A 16827-nucleotide genomic window follows, 5' to 3' on the forward strand; every position below is an offset into this window, starting at 1 on the left:
ATCCAAATTCACTTCTACTTACACAAGAAATCCTTACAAGGGCCCACCTATTGGAGAGAGTAACACAGAAACAGAGTCCAACAAGGGACTTTTTAGTCCCTTTATCTCCACTTATGGAACTTGGAGTGGCAGAGTCAAAACAATAATTCTAGACGATTGGCACCTCCTTGGGACAGATGAGTCCCTGGCCCCAATCCTAACAGCAAAACCACTTTTCCGTATAAAAGGGGCCAAAATCTCAGAGACCACCTGATAAGTGCAGATCTAGGAGGCAAAACCCAAATACAAACCTTTTTAGGTACCTTTAAATTGGGCTCCTTCAGATGTTGCAGCTGTGGGCAGTGTGGGAATATGCAGGATGGCAACTTATTCTTTCATACCCAATCAGGCAAAAAAATATTTAGCAAAAAATTCTACAATGTGAGCCAACTCCGCTACCAGGTCATTGATAGTGTGGAGAAGAACCTACAGGGGGGGAGGGGGGGCAACCTCACACGCCGGCTGCTACAGAAGGAATCAAAGTGAATTAGGGCACTGGGTACCCTGGCACAAGGGGGGATAAATAAAGAACTGGACTTGAGCTATTGTTTCTGAGTCCTATGTTCTCCCTATTCATTTAGTATTCAGTAATTACCTGTGTCATCTTGAGACATATCTGTGCAAAAGGAGGGGTCAAAAGCTGACAACTCCCCAAGTACCCTATTTACTGCACTCAGTATATATCCACCTTATTGGTGCGGTGAGGTGGATATATACTGAGTGCAGTAAGTAGGGTACTTGGGGAGTTGTCAGCTTTTGACCCCTCCTTTTTCACATATTTGATATATGTTATTCCTACATGCACCAGCTTCAAACAATTTATTTGTACTGTAATTAAGGTGAGCGTTTTTTCCACTTGATGTGCAATCATCTTGGGACATGCCTTCTCCAGTGTCTGTTCATCCACTGAAGCCTTCTACTAACCTGTCATTCTGTCCCCCACCCCTGGGGCCATGGCCATCCTCCTCCTCGGAAAGTGCCCGTGCGCCTAGCCCCAGAGAGGAGCACCAACCGGACGCCTACAGTCGAGTAGGCCCTGCGGCTATAATACGAGTCCTAGTGGAAGGAATATACTACTCTGCATTTCTGGATACTGGGTCACGTGACCATTATCTACCGGACATTCTACGACCTGCACCTGGAACACCTGCCTATGCAGTCGGCGAAGATGAAACTGTGGGGCCTTAGTAGCGAAGACTACCCCATCGATGGGGTGATTCAAGTGCGGTTGAATATACCACAACTGAACACCAACAAAACCCACGCCATGGAAGTGGAAGCTCTGATATGTCCCGAACGTCGGGAAAATCCAAATTCTCCCATCATATTGGGGAGCAATGCAGATGTGGTGCGGGCCCTGATCTGGGCCTACCTACAAGAGGCCGGCGAACTACCCCTATCCTCTCTACGGATCCACCCAGTACTCAAAGAGGATCTCTGCCCAAGAAGGATTCGGCATATTCTTCAATCTCGAGAAGGGGTTGACCGAGATTCCACCAGGGGGAGTGAAGCACATGGCTGCGGTACCTAACTACCCGTGACGTGACGAAGCCGACTGGTATTTCTCCCTAGAGACCACACCCGAAGAGGACACCAAGAGAGGGTTCAGGGTGGTACCAGAAATGAAAAAAAAAATGGAAGACGGCCCTTCCTAACCGCTTCAAAGTGGCAATACAGAATATATCGCCCCACCACATCGGTCAAGCACTGGGTCGGATCTACCCGGTTACGCCCGTAGAATCCCTGGCTCATGTGAACGCCGTTACCATGCAAGAAACTCCTGCCAGGTTGCAGTTCGACTTCAGGAAATTGACCCTGCCTACGGACTGGAAGAAACGGTTAAGTTCCAAATTGGAGGAGTGCCGGGAGGTGTTCTCCACTAGTGAGATGGATGTGTGCTGCAGCAAGAGCGCCCAGCACACGATCAGGCTGAATGATGCCACACCATTCCGGGACCGTTCCAGATGCATCGCTCCCAGAGATGTGGAGGACGTGAGAGACATCCTGAAGGAGATGGAGATGTCAGGCATCGTAACGGAGTCCTGTAGCCCATGCGCTTCTCCTATCGTGGTACCCCTGAGGAAGTGACAATGAAACGCGTAGGGTCAGAGGTCGTGGCGACTTTGGAGATACGCATGCGCAGCCCTTCAGGCGTGGGGAAATATCCAGCTTTAAAGCTAACAACAGCTAACAACTGCCCCTCCACACAGAAGTGTACCGGTCAGTTGGACGTGCTGCAGAACCCCCCCTCCCTGGTGATGGAGGAAAGAGCAGAATCAGGAGCTTTTTGCTATTACTGGACTACCACGCTTATTATCATTGCTGTGCTGCAAGTAGGATTCTGGTTTTACCACCAGATCGCCTACAGAAGCCTTCTCCTTTTTATTCATTGATTTTTATTGATTATATATTTTATTAAATCAGTTAAATTGTTCCCATTTGCCTGTGTCTGTTTGTATGGTATATGTTAAGTGTTTGTCTAGTGTTTTGTGTGTTATTCTGTGGATTGTTATATATTAGTAGCAGTATACACTATGGTCATTTTTTGTGCTTGATTTTACATGTATGTGATACCATCTACGGAAGTTCCAAGCTGGCTTTAGATCTATAAGACCCATCCCCCTACAAGGATTCCACGTGGTCCAATTCATCAGCCATTTAAAGTGCCGATTTGTATGTTTCTTCTCTCCTATCGTGGTAGTACGCAAGAAGAATGGGTCCGTCTGCCTATGCGTAGACTACCACACCCTGAACCGCCGCACGGTACCAGACCAATACACTTTGTCGCGGATAGAAGAAATCCTCAGCGCCCTATCAGGAAGTCAGTGGTCCAGCATTCTGGACCTGAGGTCTGGATACTACCAGGTACACATGAGCTACGATGACAAGGGGAATACTGCGTTTGTCTCCCCCCTTGGGTTATATCAGTTAACCCAAATGCCCCAAGGCATTTGTGGTGCACCAGTAACATTCCAGAGGTTGATGGCGAAGAGCATCGGGGATATGAATCCCTAGGAATGTCTAGTCTATCTGGATGCTATCATCGTGTTTGGCAAAATACTTGAAGAGCATCAAGAACGCCTTCTGAAAGTGCTGGATAGACTAGGAAAATAAGGACTGAAGTTGTCTCTGGACAAATGTCGTTTCTGCTGCACGTCTGTGACCTATGTGGGCCACATAGTGTCCATGGAAGGAGTGGCTACTGACCCCGCTACAGTCGAAGCCGTAGTGAACTAGCCCAGACCAGTTGTGTGTATTATAGTATATGCAAGTGATACAATGTTAGGTAAAAACCATATTTGAATGCTGTTTTCTGTCTACCCCTAATCAAATTAAGCGTTGACACCTAGGCAGGGAACACCCTGTGTAGAAAACCATCTGTTTGAATGTGCCACAGATGTGCTAATTAAGCAGACAGAACCACACTGTCAGGTGACTTTTTAGGACCATATAACCCCAGATAGAACAGCTAGTCTGCCTGCAGCCCATATCTAAGTGGCCCATTATAAGTGGCAGGACTACTGAACAACTCAAGTTTAAAAGGAAGTTCAAAAGAAGTGAAGAAGTGGACACCCCCAACTGGCCCTGATTCCTGCATTTGAACTACGCTGGAAAGGAGGATATCATCGATACCAGACTGCATCATTACTGCTGTGATGCTGCTTTTACCATTTATATTTGCTGTGACTTCACTTCTTCTCAAATTATGCACTTCTTTTTACCAGCCTCAGTATGTCTCTAACTCTATTCATATATCTCCATCTCTCCTTCCTTCATCACTTCTCTGTTCACATGAACTCCTTTCTTACCTGCGTCCTCTGACACCACACAGCTATATCCCCTGCACTAAAAAACACCCCTACAAATCATCCTCACACATCCTCTTTCTATCCATGCTTCTCCTCCTTGCTTCTGGGGATATCTCTCCCAATCCTGGTCCCTGCCCTATTCCTACATGCGCTCGTCCTCGCCTGCCAATTGCAAACTCTACTCCCTCTGGTGTCAACCCCTCCAACCTCATACCCATCCCCTGCCACCCTCCCTCCTCTCTCCCTTTCTCCTGTGCCCTTTGGAATGCTCGCTCCCTTTCTAATAAGTTCCTCTCTATACATGACTTTTTTCTCTCTCACTCTCTGCTACTATTTGCTATAACTGAGACCTGGCTCACTCAGTCTGACTCTGCTCCAAAGGTGGAGGCGTGGGCTCCTGCTCTCCTCTCTCTGCCGTTACCGAACCCTTCCTATTCCTCCATCTCTTGCTTTTCCCTCCTTTGAGGATCACACTGTCCAGATTTTCTCTCCTCTCCCTGTCCATGTGGCGGTCATCTATCGCCCCCCTTCTGCCTTTCTCTCTCACTTTGAATCCTGGCTCTCTTTCTTCCTCTCCTCAGACTCCCCTGTTCTTCTCCTTGGGGACTTCAATTGCCACATTGATGACCCCTCTCTCCCTTGGGCTTCCCGCTTTCTTTCTCTAATCTCTTCTTTTAGCCTTCAACAGTGGACTGCAGCCAGCACCCACAAGGATGGCCACTACTTAGACCTGGTTTTCACTAAAAACTTCTCTCTTTCCGATTTCTCCATTTCCCCTTTTCCTCTCTCTGACCATCACCTCATCTCATTCTCTCTATCTCGCTTCTCCCCTTCTCCACCTCCATCTACCCCCCCCCCGGTTCTGCAGAAACCTGCGCTCTATTCACTTGCCTGACTTTGAGTCCACTTTACGCTCCTCCCTCTCCTCTCTCAGCTCTGCTACAGACCCTGACAACCTGGTCAGGAACTACAACTCTGCCTTGTCCTCCTCTCTTGATCTAGATGCCCTGCTTTCTCTCTGCCGCCCTCGCCCTTCTAACCCTAGACCCTGGCTAAATTCCCACACGCTCATGCTGAGTTCCTCCACTCGTTCCTCTGAACGCCTCTGGAGGAAATCTCATACTCTCGCAGACTTCCTTCACTACAAATTTATGCTATCCTGTTTCAACCATGCCCTCTCGCAAGCTAAACAAGCCTACTTTTCTTCACTAATCAACATGCACAAGTCTAACCCACGCCGACTGTTCTCTGTCTTTGATACTCTACTCAAACCATCCTCAGCTGCCTCTCCTTCCTCCATCTTTGTTCAGGACTTTGCTAACTATTTTAAGGAAAAGGTGGAATCCATATGGCAGAACATCCCCTCTGTTTCTTCCTCCCATCCTACACCTCTTCCTAACTCTCCTCCTGCCTTCCTTGACTCTTTTTCCACTGTCTCAGAAGAGGATGTGTTGCTGTTGATCGCCTCTTCTCCCTCTACCACTTGCCCTCTTGACCCCATTCCCTCCCATCTCCTAAAACCTCTTGCTCCTACTATAATCCCTACGCTCACACACATTTTTAACTCCTCCCTCTGCTCTGGAACCTTTCCATCCTCCTTCAAACATGCAACAGTCATACCATTACTCAAAAACAGCAAGCTTGACCCTACCTGTCTTTCTAACTATCGACCTGTCTCCCTCCTGCCTTTTGCCTCTAAACTCCTTGAACGTATTGTATTCTCTCGCTTGCTCCATTTTCTCAACACCTATTCACTCCTAGACCCTCTACAATCTGGCTTCCGCACTGCTCACTCCACGGAAACAGCCCTCACTAAAATAACTGACGACCTCCATGCTGCCAAAGACAGAGGTCATTACACTCTGCTCATATTACTCGACCTCTCTGCAGCTTTTGACACCGTGGACCACCCTCTTCTCCTTCACATTCTCCATACGCTTGGTATTCGGAACAAAGCTCTATCCTGGATCTCATCCTACCTCTCCCATCGTACTTTCAGTGTCTCTACTGATAACACCTCCTCCTCTATTGATCTCTCTCTCTGGGGGTACCCAAGGGCTCTGTCCTGGGACCTCTTCTCTTTTCTCTGTATACACTCTCTCTAGGTGACCTAATAACATCTTTTGGGTTTAATTATCACCTCTATGCTGACGACACACAAATATACTTTTCAACACCTGACCTTACACCTGCTGTACAAACCAAAGTTTCTGAATGTCTCTCTGCTATATCATCCTGGATGGCCCTCCGCTGCCTTAAACTCAACATGGCTAAAACAGAGCTCCTCATACTTCCTCCCAAACCTGGCCCTATTACCTCAACCTGGCCCTATTACCTAAACCTTTTTCACTGACTGCCCCACACCTCTGGAATGCCCTTCCCCTCAGTACCCGACTAGCACCCTCTCTATCCACCTTTAAGACCCACCTTAAGACACACTTGCTTAAAGAAGCATATGAATAGCACTGTGGCTATTCTGAACACATGATACATAAAGCTTGGCCCCCTGCAGACACACTTACCATAACTCCCTCCTACTGTCTCTGTACGTTCTCCCTACCTACCAATTAGACTGTAAGCTCTTCAGAGCAGGGACTCCTCTTCCTTAATTTTACTTTTATGTCTGAAGCACTTATTCCCATGATCTGTTATTTATATTATCTGTTATTTATTTGATTACCACATGTATTACTACTGTGAAGCGCTATGTACATTAATGGCGCTATATAAATAAAGGCATACAATACAATACAGACCAGACAACGTGATGGAGCTGCGATCCTTCCTGGGGTTTTGCGGATACTACCGCCGAATCGTAGAGGGGTACTCCAGCAAAGCCAAGGTCCTCAATAACCTATTGAAGATCTACCCCGAGGAACCTCGGTAGAAGGCCACATCCCCACAGACACCATTCGGAGACAAGTGGACATCCGTCTGCGAAAAGGCATTCACAGGACTCAAGAAAAGTCTCACGGAAGCACCCGTCTTAGCCTACGCCGATCTAGATCAGCCATATATTCTACATGTGGATGCCAGCTTCAACAGATTGGGAGTTGTACTACATCAAAAGTACCCTGCTGGCCTCCGCCCAGTGGCGTATGTGAGCCGAAACTTGACGCAGAGTGAACAAAATTATCCAGTTCACAAACTGAAGTTTCTTGAACTCAAGTGGGCGATAGTCGATAAACTCCATGACTTCTTGTACGTGGTCTCTTTTGAGGTACGGACCAACAACAATCCGTTGACCTACATTCTGACCTCCGCTAAATTGGATGCCACCGGCCATACACTGGTGGTTGACCGCTCTATCCAATTACCAATTCACACTAAAGTACAAGCCGGAGTCCTTGAACATCGGGGCCGATGCTCTGTCCAGAAGACCTGGACGGAGTGCCACGCCAGACAATGGCCTCTTGGAGGAAATCCCTGGACCTGGGATTCAGGCAATGTGCTCAACTGCCGCAATAGTGGAGAACAAGATTGCGTTCTCCAAACTCAGAATAGTCGACTCACTGGGATGTCAGTCCAAGGCACTCCCTGCCACCTACTGCCATCCAGAAAGCATGTCCATCACCCACGATACCATCATAAGATGGAATGCGAGATGCAAGAGCCGGTGGCTAAAGCTAAACGCCAGGCCATTCAACAAAAGAACACTTCCTTGGTGATGCAGACTCCTACTAACACAGTCGCTGTCATCATGAGGGAATGGGACAAGTTCCGCATTGGAATGTGGTTTTCTCTACAGGATCATCCCTTATCATAACCATCCCGATAGGAGACAACTAGTACTGCCCCGAAGCTTGCCGTACCATGTTCTACGATCTCTGCATGGCAATCATGGATATCTGGGTGTAGACAAGACCTTCAGCCTAGTGAGAGACAGGTTCTTCTAGTCCAAATTGCGGGAATCAGTAGAGCGCCACTGTCGAAAGTGCCTGCGATGTATACAGCGGAAGAAACTGCCCACACGTTCAGCCCCAATGGGCCACTTAAAGAGCTCCGGTACCATGGACCTAATCTGCATGGACATTCTCTGTATCGAGGCAGACACAAAGGGCATCGGGAACGTCCTGGTAGTGACCGATCACTACACCCGATACGCCCAAACATTCCTCACTAAGGATCAGAAAGCTCTCACATTAGCCAAAGTGCTGTGGGAGAAGTATTTCATCCACTACGGGTTGCCGAATCGGATGCACTCCGATCAAGGGAGAGACTTCGAGAGCAAGCTGATTAAAGAGCTTCTGAACTTGCTCAATATCGAGAAGTCTCGTACAACTCCATACCACCCAGAAGGAGATGCTCTGCCGGAAAGGTTCAACGGAACCTTATTAGATATAATAGGCACTCTAAAAAGCTGAATGGAGCAAGCATGTCCAATCGCTAGTGCATGCCTACAATTGCACCAGGCATGAATCTACCGGGTATAAACCCTACTTTATGATGTTCGGCCGAGAGGCACGACTGCCTGTAGAAATCCGGCTCCGGGTATCCACTGATGAAGTGCCGAACATGACCCACTATAAGTATGTGAGATGGCTCCATGGCAGCCTTCACAGAGCCTATCACTTGGCGGAGAAAGCCACCGCCAAACTGAACGAGAGCAATAAGCGGAAATATGACCACAAGGTCCGTTATCGGGAGCTTCGACCTGGAGACGCCGTTCTACTGAGAAACTTGGGAATACCGGTAAAGCATAAGCTAGCAGACCGCTGGCGCGACAGCTCCTTTGAGATAGAGTCCCAGATGCCGGGCCTCCCTGTCTACCGAATACGAAATGCAGATAGGAGGATAAAGGTCTGGCATCGCAATCACTTGCTACCCATTTATCAAGTGGGGGAATGTGACCCCAAGCCAGATTCAATAGCAACAGCCAGTGAGTCATAAGGGCCCTAGGAGAATCCAGACTCGGTAGCCGAACCAAATGAAGATCCTTTGAAAGGAACCTCCACCAACTCAAACGGAGACTGGTGGACACCACCCGAGGAAGTAGCGGGTAATGGGCCAGTGCCTAATGTACCATACCCAGTGGCTTCAACAAGCCATCTACTCGACCCAAGAAGCCCGAGCTTCGTTCCCCAAAGAGACTGCTCAGAGACTGGTTCACACCTTATGAGGGGGCCAGGGCCTCAAGCCGATGGTAGCCTCTCCACCGAAGAAGATGCTGGAGAGGAGACTCCCGGGAGTCAAAATAGTGAGATGACTGCCAATGAGAATGGCGTATAATTCGTTGCGGGCACCTCACAATGAGTCTCAGCAGCGGTCTCGGAGCAGGTTAGCTTCTGTTATAACCATGCTCACCGAACTGTTTAACATTGTTTAGAGTCATTGCACCCCGTTAAGTTGTATATGATATGCATTTTTACGATATATACAGGTAAACCCCGTTATAACGCGGTCCTCGGGGTCCACCCCGAGACCACCGCGTTAGTAACGGGGTCGCGCTATTTTTTTTTTTTTTTTAAATGGCCACCGCGCGCCTGATCGGGAGGGAGTTAATTAAATAAATAAATAAATAAAAAGGTTTAAAAAAAATGGCAGCGATTCATCCCTCCTCCCTCTCCCTCTCAGCCCCCTCCCTCTCCCCCCCCCCCCCGCCCCCGAGGTATGCCCCCGCAGGGCAGTGCCCCTCTCTGGGTGCAGGAGGGTGGGTTACATGTCAGCAGCACGGTGTACTCACGGTCACAAGTCCGAGCTGCAGAGAGGCTGAAAAATGGAGACGGAGCCCCCAGGAGGAAAGCTGGGACCGGAGCCAGATGCTGCTAGAAGCAAAGCATTCTGGGAGTGGACGGGGCTGCCTCTGTCCAGCCTCATCTGCCCCTCACAGGGAGGGGGGATCCCCCATAGAGACCTGCCCCCCTCACTCCCAGCCAGGGCACAGGGGTGACCCCAAAACAGAGACCTGCCCCCTCCCTCTCCAGTCCCCCTCCCTCTCCCTCCCAGCCTCCTGGGTTTGCAGTGCGTGGCAACGTGTGTCTGTGTCCTCCCAGCCAGATCTGCTGCTGTTGCTGCTGCTGCTGCTGCTGCAAGAGGGAGGGGGGGGGGGTTGGGCTGCTGACATGTGAAAAACGGGCTGGTGGGCTGCTGACATGTGAGGGGGGGGGTGAGCTGCTGACATGTGAGGGGGGGGGGCGGGCTGCTGACATGTGAGGGGGGGGTGGGCTGCTGACATGTGAGGGGGGGTGGGCTGCTGACATGTGAGGGGGGGGTGGGCTGCTGACATGTGAGGGGGGGGTGGGCTGCTGACATGTGAGGGGGGGGTGGGCTGCTGACATGTGAGGGGGGGTGGGCTGCTGACATGTGAGGGGGGGGGTGGGCTGCTGACATGTGAGGGGGGGGTGGGCTGCTGACATGTGAGGGGGGGGGTGTGCTGCTGACATGTGAGGGGGGGGTGGGCTGCTGACATGTGAGGGGGGGGGTGGGCTGCTGACATGTGAGGGGGGGGTGGGCTGCTGACATGTGAGGGGGGGGTGGACTGCTGACATGTGAGGGGGGGTGTGGGCTGCTGACATGTGATGGGGGGGTGGGCTGCTGACATGTGAGGGGGGGTGGTGGGCTGCTGACATGTGAGGGGGGGTGGGCTGCTGACATGTGAGGGGGGGGGGTGGGCTGCTGACATGTGAGGGTGGGGTGGGCTGCTGACATGTGAGGGGGGGGTGGGCTGCTGACATGTGAGGGGTGTGGGGTGGGCTGCTGACATGTGAGGGGGGGTGGGCTGCTGACATGTGAGGGGGGGGTGGGCTGCTGACATGTGAGGGGGGGTGGGCTGCTGACATGTGAGGGGGGGGTGGGCTGCTGACATGTGAGGTGGGGATGGGCTGCTGACATGTGAGGGGGGATGGGCTGCTGACATGTGAGGGGGGATGGGCTGCTGACATGTGAGGGGGGGTGGGCTGCTGACATGTGAGGGGGGGTGGGCTGCTGACATGTGAGGGGGGGTGGGCTGCTGACATGTGAGGGGGGGTGGGCTGCTGACATGTGAGGGGGGGTGGGCTGCTGACATGTGAGGGGGGGGTGGGCTGCTGACATGTGAGGGGGGGTGGGCTGCTGACATGTGAGGGGGGGTGGGCTGCTGACATGTGAGGGGGGGTGGGCTGCTGACATGTGAGGGGGGGGGGGCTGCTGACATGTGAGGGGGGGCTGCTGACATGTGAGGGGGGGGGTGGGCTGCTGACATGTGAGGGGGGGGTGGGCTGCTGACATGTGAGGGGGGGGTGGGCTGCTGACATGTGAGGGGGGGGTGGGCTGCTGACATGTGAGGGGGGGTGGGCTGCTGACATGTGAGGGGGGGGTGGGCTGCTGACATGTGAGAGTATTGTGAGGGCTGTGTGCAGTGAGTGTGTGCAGTGTGTGTCAGTGTGAGCAGTGTGTGCAGTGTGTGCGCAGTGCAGTGTGAGCAATGAGCAGTGTGTAGCAGTGTGTGTGCAGTGTGAGCAATGAGCAGTGTGTGTCAGTGTGAGCAGTGTGTGTGCAGTGCAGTGTGAGCAATGTGCAGTGTGTGTCAGTGTGAGCAGTGTGTGTGCAGTGTGCAGTGTGAGCAATGAGCAGTGTGTGTGCAGTGTGCTGTGTGTGTCAGTGTGAGCAGTGTGTGTGCAGTGTGCAGTGTGAGCAATGAGAAGTGTGTGTGCAGTGTGCTGTGTGTGTCAGTGTGAGAAGTGTGTGTGTAGTGTGAGCAATGAGCAGTGTGTGCAGTGAGAGTGTGCAGTGTTTGTCAGTGTGAGCAGTGTGTGTGCAGTGTGAGCAATGAGCAGTGTGTGCAGTGTGTGAGCAGTGTGTGTCAGTGTGAGCAGTGTGTGTGCAGTGCAGTGTGAGCAATGAGCAGTGTGTGTCAGTGTATGCAGTGTGTGCAGTGTGTGTGCAGTGTGAGCAATGAGCAGTGTGTGTCAGTGTGCACAGTGTGTGTGCAGTGCAGTGTGAGCAATGTGCAGTGTGTGTGCAGTGTGTTTCAGTGTGAGCAGTGTGTGTGCAGTGTGCAGTGTGAGCAATGAGCAGTGTGTGCAGTGTGAGCAATGAGCAGTGTGTGTGTCAGTGTGAGCAGTGTGTGTGCAGTGTGCAGTGTGAGCAATGAGCAGTGTGTGTCAGTGTGTGCAGTGTGAGCAATGAGCAGTGTGTGTGCAGTCTGCAGTGTGTGTCAGTGTGAGCAGTGTGTGTGCAGTGTGAGCAATGAGCAGTGTGTGTGTCAGTGTGAGCAGTGTGTGTGCAGTGTGGAGTGTGAGCAATGAGCAGTGTGTGTCAGTGTGAGCAGTGTGTGTGCAGTGTGAGCAGTGAGTGTTCAGTGTGTGTGCAGTGTGTGTGCAGTGTGCAGTGTGAGCAATGAGCAGTGTGTGTCAGTGTGAGCAGTGTGTGTGCAGTGTGAGCAATGAGCAGTGTGTGTGTCAGTGTGAGCAGTGTGTGTGCAGTGTGAGCAATGAGCAGTGTGTGTCAGTGTGAGCAGTGTGTGTTCAGTGTGTGTGCAGTGTGTGCAGTGAGAGTGTGCAGTGTGTGCAGTGTGCAAAAAAAAAAAATAGCCGAGCCCCCTTACCTCCGGGCAGGTGCGGGAAGGCGTGAAGGCTGCAGAGGTGGTCGGGAGCCGCCGGTGCTCTGTGGCAATGCAGGGTGCCGCCATGTTAGGTCCTCGCGGATGCCCATAGAGGTTCTCGCACATGTGCAGTGTAATAATGCGGCAGCCATCTTAGGAGATGGCTCCGTAAGGGACTACATGGCCCAGAATCCCCTAGGCAAGAGGGGAGACAGTTTCTTTGGTGCAAAAGGACCACACGTGCCAGTCCGATGGAGGCAGCTGAGGGAGTAGGTAGTGTCCGGGTGCCAGTGGCTCTCGGACTTGGCCAGATCTCCCCTGCAAGCCCCAGCTAGGGCCCTGAGCCCTGTTAGATTGTGTGTGCTGTAGGGAAGGCCCCAGATAGGGACGCTTTCCCTTAGTGCACAACATTAGTAGTTCAGCAGTGACCGGACGGCCACGTGGTGATCTGCGACCTGCGGTTTGGGACCAGACCACAGGCTACACTGTAGACTCTAACGGTGAGACCCTCCAGCTGGAGCTCACCCCACATGGTGGACTGGATAAGGTGAGGCCCCATGCCACAGGGGGGACTATTGCCTGACGGTGACACCTGGGTACAGTAGTGCCCATGGAGGTATTATAAGTGCACCAACGAGATACACAGGGGTAGCGCTACTCCACATACACTTTGGATGGGACTGCCTTACGGACACGGGTGTTTAGGTGCCATGGGCGCTCTCAGTACTTTGGGGGGGGGGAGGGAAACCACGCAGAGTGTGGGGTTATTGTGTTGTTATGTGCGTATGCTAGTAAATCCATTATATACAGCAGCGGTGCGCAAACTGGGGGGCATGCCCCCTTGGGGGGGGGGGGCGCAGGATTATTTAGGGGGGGCACAGGCGGCGTGCCGGCAGACGCTGTGCACGGGCGGTTGAACAAGCTCCGTGTTGCTTCTCTGCTCTCTGTTTGTTGCGGGGCCTTGCTGTGGGGGCGGGGCCTTGCTGTGGGGGCGGGGCCTTGCTGTGTCTCTGCTCTCTGCTGTGGGGGCGGGGCTTTGCTGCTTCTCTGCTCCTGCGGGGCCTTCCCTGCACACAGATAGCCCCTCCTCCTCCTGTCTGTTTCCCCCACACTGGGGAGCGGAGAATGCGGAGTACTACACCCCCAGGTAAAAGTGTGTGTGAGAGTGTGTCAGTGTGTGCAGCAGTGTGTGCAGCAGTGTGTGAGTGTGTGCAGCAGTGTGTGTGTGTGCAGCAGTGTGTGAGAGTTTGTTCATGTCAGGGTTCTGCTCGCCACAAACCAGGGTCGGACCGCGAGGCTGAGGTGGGGTTGTAAAAGCACCGACCTGAGACCGCGCAGGCTGATCCGGATTGCGCAGTTCGTAGTCATATGTCGCAGGATCAGGATTGGAGAAGACAGCGTCGTCGTTGTACAAGCCAGGGTCAGAACAGGAGACGTCAGGATAAACATTGTCCATTCAGGAGTTCGGCAATAAGGAGATAGGAGAAACCCGCTTCAGCTTAGGAGCGCGGGGTTGGCCTTTGCGCGAGCGACGACCATGGCCCATGGTGCTGGTCACAGGAGATGGTAGGCAGACCAGAATAGCACACCGTCTTGCTGCACGGGTGCACCAGTGCTACAGCGCAAAAGTCCTGAGCGGGCAAGGGAATCCACTGTACAGCGCAGGAACCAGGACACGGCCTCTCTATATTAGGGAAAGAGTAGGCCCCAGGAACCAGGAAGCTGTAGATACAGGGAAACCTCCGCTACAGTGCAGGAATCCAGGAGACTGCAGAACGCAGGGACGAAACCACTACTTAGTGCAGGAATCCAGGAGGCTGAAGGACGCAGGAACGAATCTCTGCTTCAGCACAGGGGAACAAGCGGCTTGAAGGGAGCTGAAGGATGCAGGACGTAACCTGGAATCAGCATTGGAGAACAAACGGCTTGAAGGAAGCTGAAGGACGCAGGGCGTGACCTGGTATCAGCAAAGGGGAACAAGCGAGAGCTTGTGGCAAAACAGTTGACATCCAGTAAGGACTATGCTCGGCAAGGAGCATTATGGGCAAGCAATACTTAAAGGCCAGCGGGCCAATCCCCGGCGGGGGTGTGAAGGTACTGCCCCTAATGAGTGAATGCAAGTATAGTTTGCAATGAAAGGCTGCACAGCTGCAGTAGATACCAGAGGGAGTGTGTATTGCTTTGAGTGAATCCAGGCTGCAGCAAACCTCAGGAAAGCTGTTCCAGAACTGCACCGGTCTGCAAGGTAAGGTAACCAGTAAACCGTGGAGCGGATTCCTTACAGTACCCCCCCCTTCACGCGAGACCTCCGGGCGAACATGAGCACTCATAGAGTTGGAGGCCCGGGAATTGTTGCTGAACCGTCTAGGATTGGGGCTAGAGTCGTACTCCAGAGACTCATGATTAGTCCTTAGTGTACCCCCACCCCCCGGTGAGAACTGTGGCCAGACAGGACCATCCATGGGCCTTGGGGACATTGAGTTGTTCCTAAAATTCTTTAGGTAGAAAGGGCCTCCGTAAACGAGCAGTTCTTTGGTGAGTACAGTTCTAGGATATAAGATTGATGGAGGAAACATCCTTGGTACATGGCTTGCCTTGCAAAATGTCTTGGAAATCCAGGGCTGTGAAGAACCAGAGAGTTCCAGAGCAAAAACGGTAGAAGAACCCCCACTGAAAGCCCAGTCCTTAATAAAGGAACCTGAATCTAGGATCAGCGGCCCTGATAGTTGATCGAATACACCAGGAGAAACTTTGTAACAGAAAAAGTCTTGGCTGACCACTGCATGTTGGAATTTGCGAGGAATTTTTCCTCTAGAAGGCTCCCAAGTAATGGTTAGTAAAGGTATAGGCTGGTTAGAAGCATCTCCCGGTATTGGTATGGAAGGTGACAAGGCAAGCAGTAAACCTGGCATAGGGACCGAAATCTTGGGATACGTACAGAGTATTTCCAACTGAGAGGAAATAACAGGGGCAACCGAAAATTCCGAGGGACAAAACCATGGTTTAGCAGGAGCAGAGAAGCAAACAACAGTAGCGTTCTCCAATACTGGGAAATCTTCATTGGGAGATAATATTGTCAGTGAATCAGGAATAGTCCTTGGGATCTTCAAATCAGTAGTTTGAGAAAAAGGCAGAGCCAGGGTAGTGGTGGGAGGGAAGCTAACATCAGAAGCTGAAGTCTGTACCTCAGTGACAGGGCCCTGAGAATCAACAAGCAGCAAGTATGAACTATGAAAACTCTTAATGACATGCACCTTAGGAGTACAAAGAGTCTTCTCTAAAACTGCAATGGCCCTAACCACAGGGGTACCTAACCTGACAAAAACATGAATTGGTGTGTTTTCTAGTGCAAAATCTCTGATCACAGGACTCCTAACCGATAGTGAGGGTATCTGGGTTTGATTAGGGAAAAAATCAGATGTATTGATAAGTGACATAGAAACACTTACTGAGATTCTAAATTTGCTGGACATGTGAGAAAAAATACCCTTTAAGACAGGAGCTTTAATCTCCCCCCCGAGTAACCCCATGTTTGCTGGGACATATTTAGACACAGTACTGAGGGACTGGGTTTCAGCAAAGGCAGGACAGCTAAAAAGCTCAGATTTAAACCCCAGGACTTGTAATATGTGCATGGTGTCCTCAGACAGTACTAAGGGAGTGACCGCAGATATGCTGATCCCCAAAGGATTAGCCTGGAGAGAGAAATCAGGAGAGCCCCCAGACAGGATACCCCTTATAGAAAGAGCCTCAGAATCAGAAGGAGACTCATTACCTCTCAGAGTTTCAAAACTAGTAAGACACAATTCAGCGAAAAGGGAAACAGTATGCAAGCTTTTTACTGATCTATATGAAAAAGCGTCACTTTTGGGAGAAAACCGTGCGTCCGCAAACATTCCTGGGAACACAATATGAACCCCAGGAGAGACATACAGACTACTGTATGCCTTTAACCCTAAGCTTAAAGAGGAGGAGGACTCAGACAGTACACGGGGGTTAATCATAACTGTACTGGTCTCTGAAGTAGGTATTTGGTAAGGAATGTCTGGGAAACCAGAACTTACTGCAGACTCCATAATGTGGGAACTATGCGCTGAAGCAGGGATCACCGCTATGTGGGCGACAGGCTGGTTCAGTGAAATACCCGGGAGAAGGAACTCTGCGACTAAGCTTAGGGAAAAACCTGACTCCTGAATACATTTAACAGGAACCAGAACTTTAGCCGAAGTCTCCGGAGACGAAACTGCGGAAACTTGAGCTGAAGCAGGGGATTTATAGCAAAGAATATCTAGAGACTCCGTACGGTTATGGGAATCCCTCAATGCAACCTCTGCTGTCTGACTTGTGGACTCATTCTCTGAGGCTACAACGAAGGCATTAACTTGGAGGCAGCAAGAATTTACAGGGGTTAATGCAGACAATGCCTGAGAGTAATACATAGGTAACCTTTTCTCTGTA

The sequence above is a fragment of the Ascaphus truei genome, chromosome 4 (assembly GCF_040206685.1).
Source record: "Ascaphus truei isolate aAscTru1 chromosome 4, aAscTru1.hap1, whole genome shotgun sequence".
Classification (NCBI taxonomy): domain Eukaryota; kingdom Metazoa; phylum Chordata; class Amphibia; order Anura; family Ascaphidae; genus Ascaphus; species Ascaphus truei.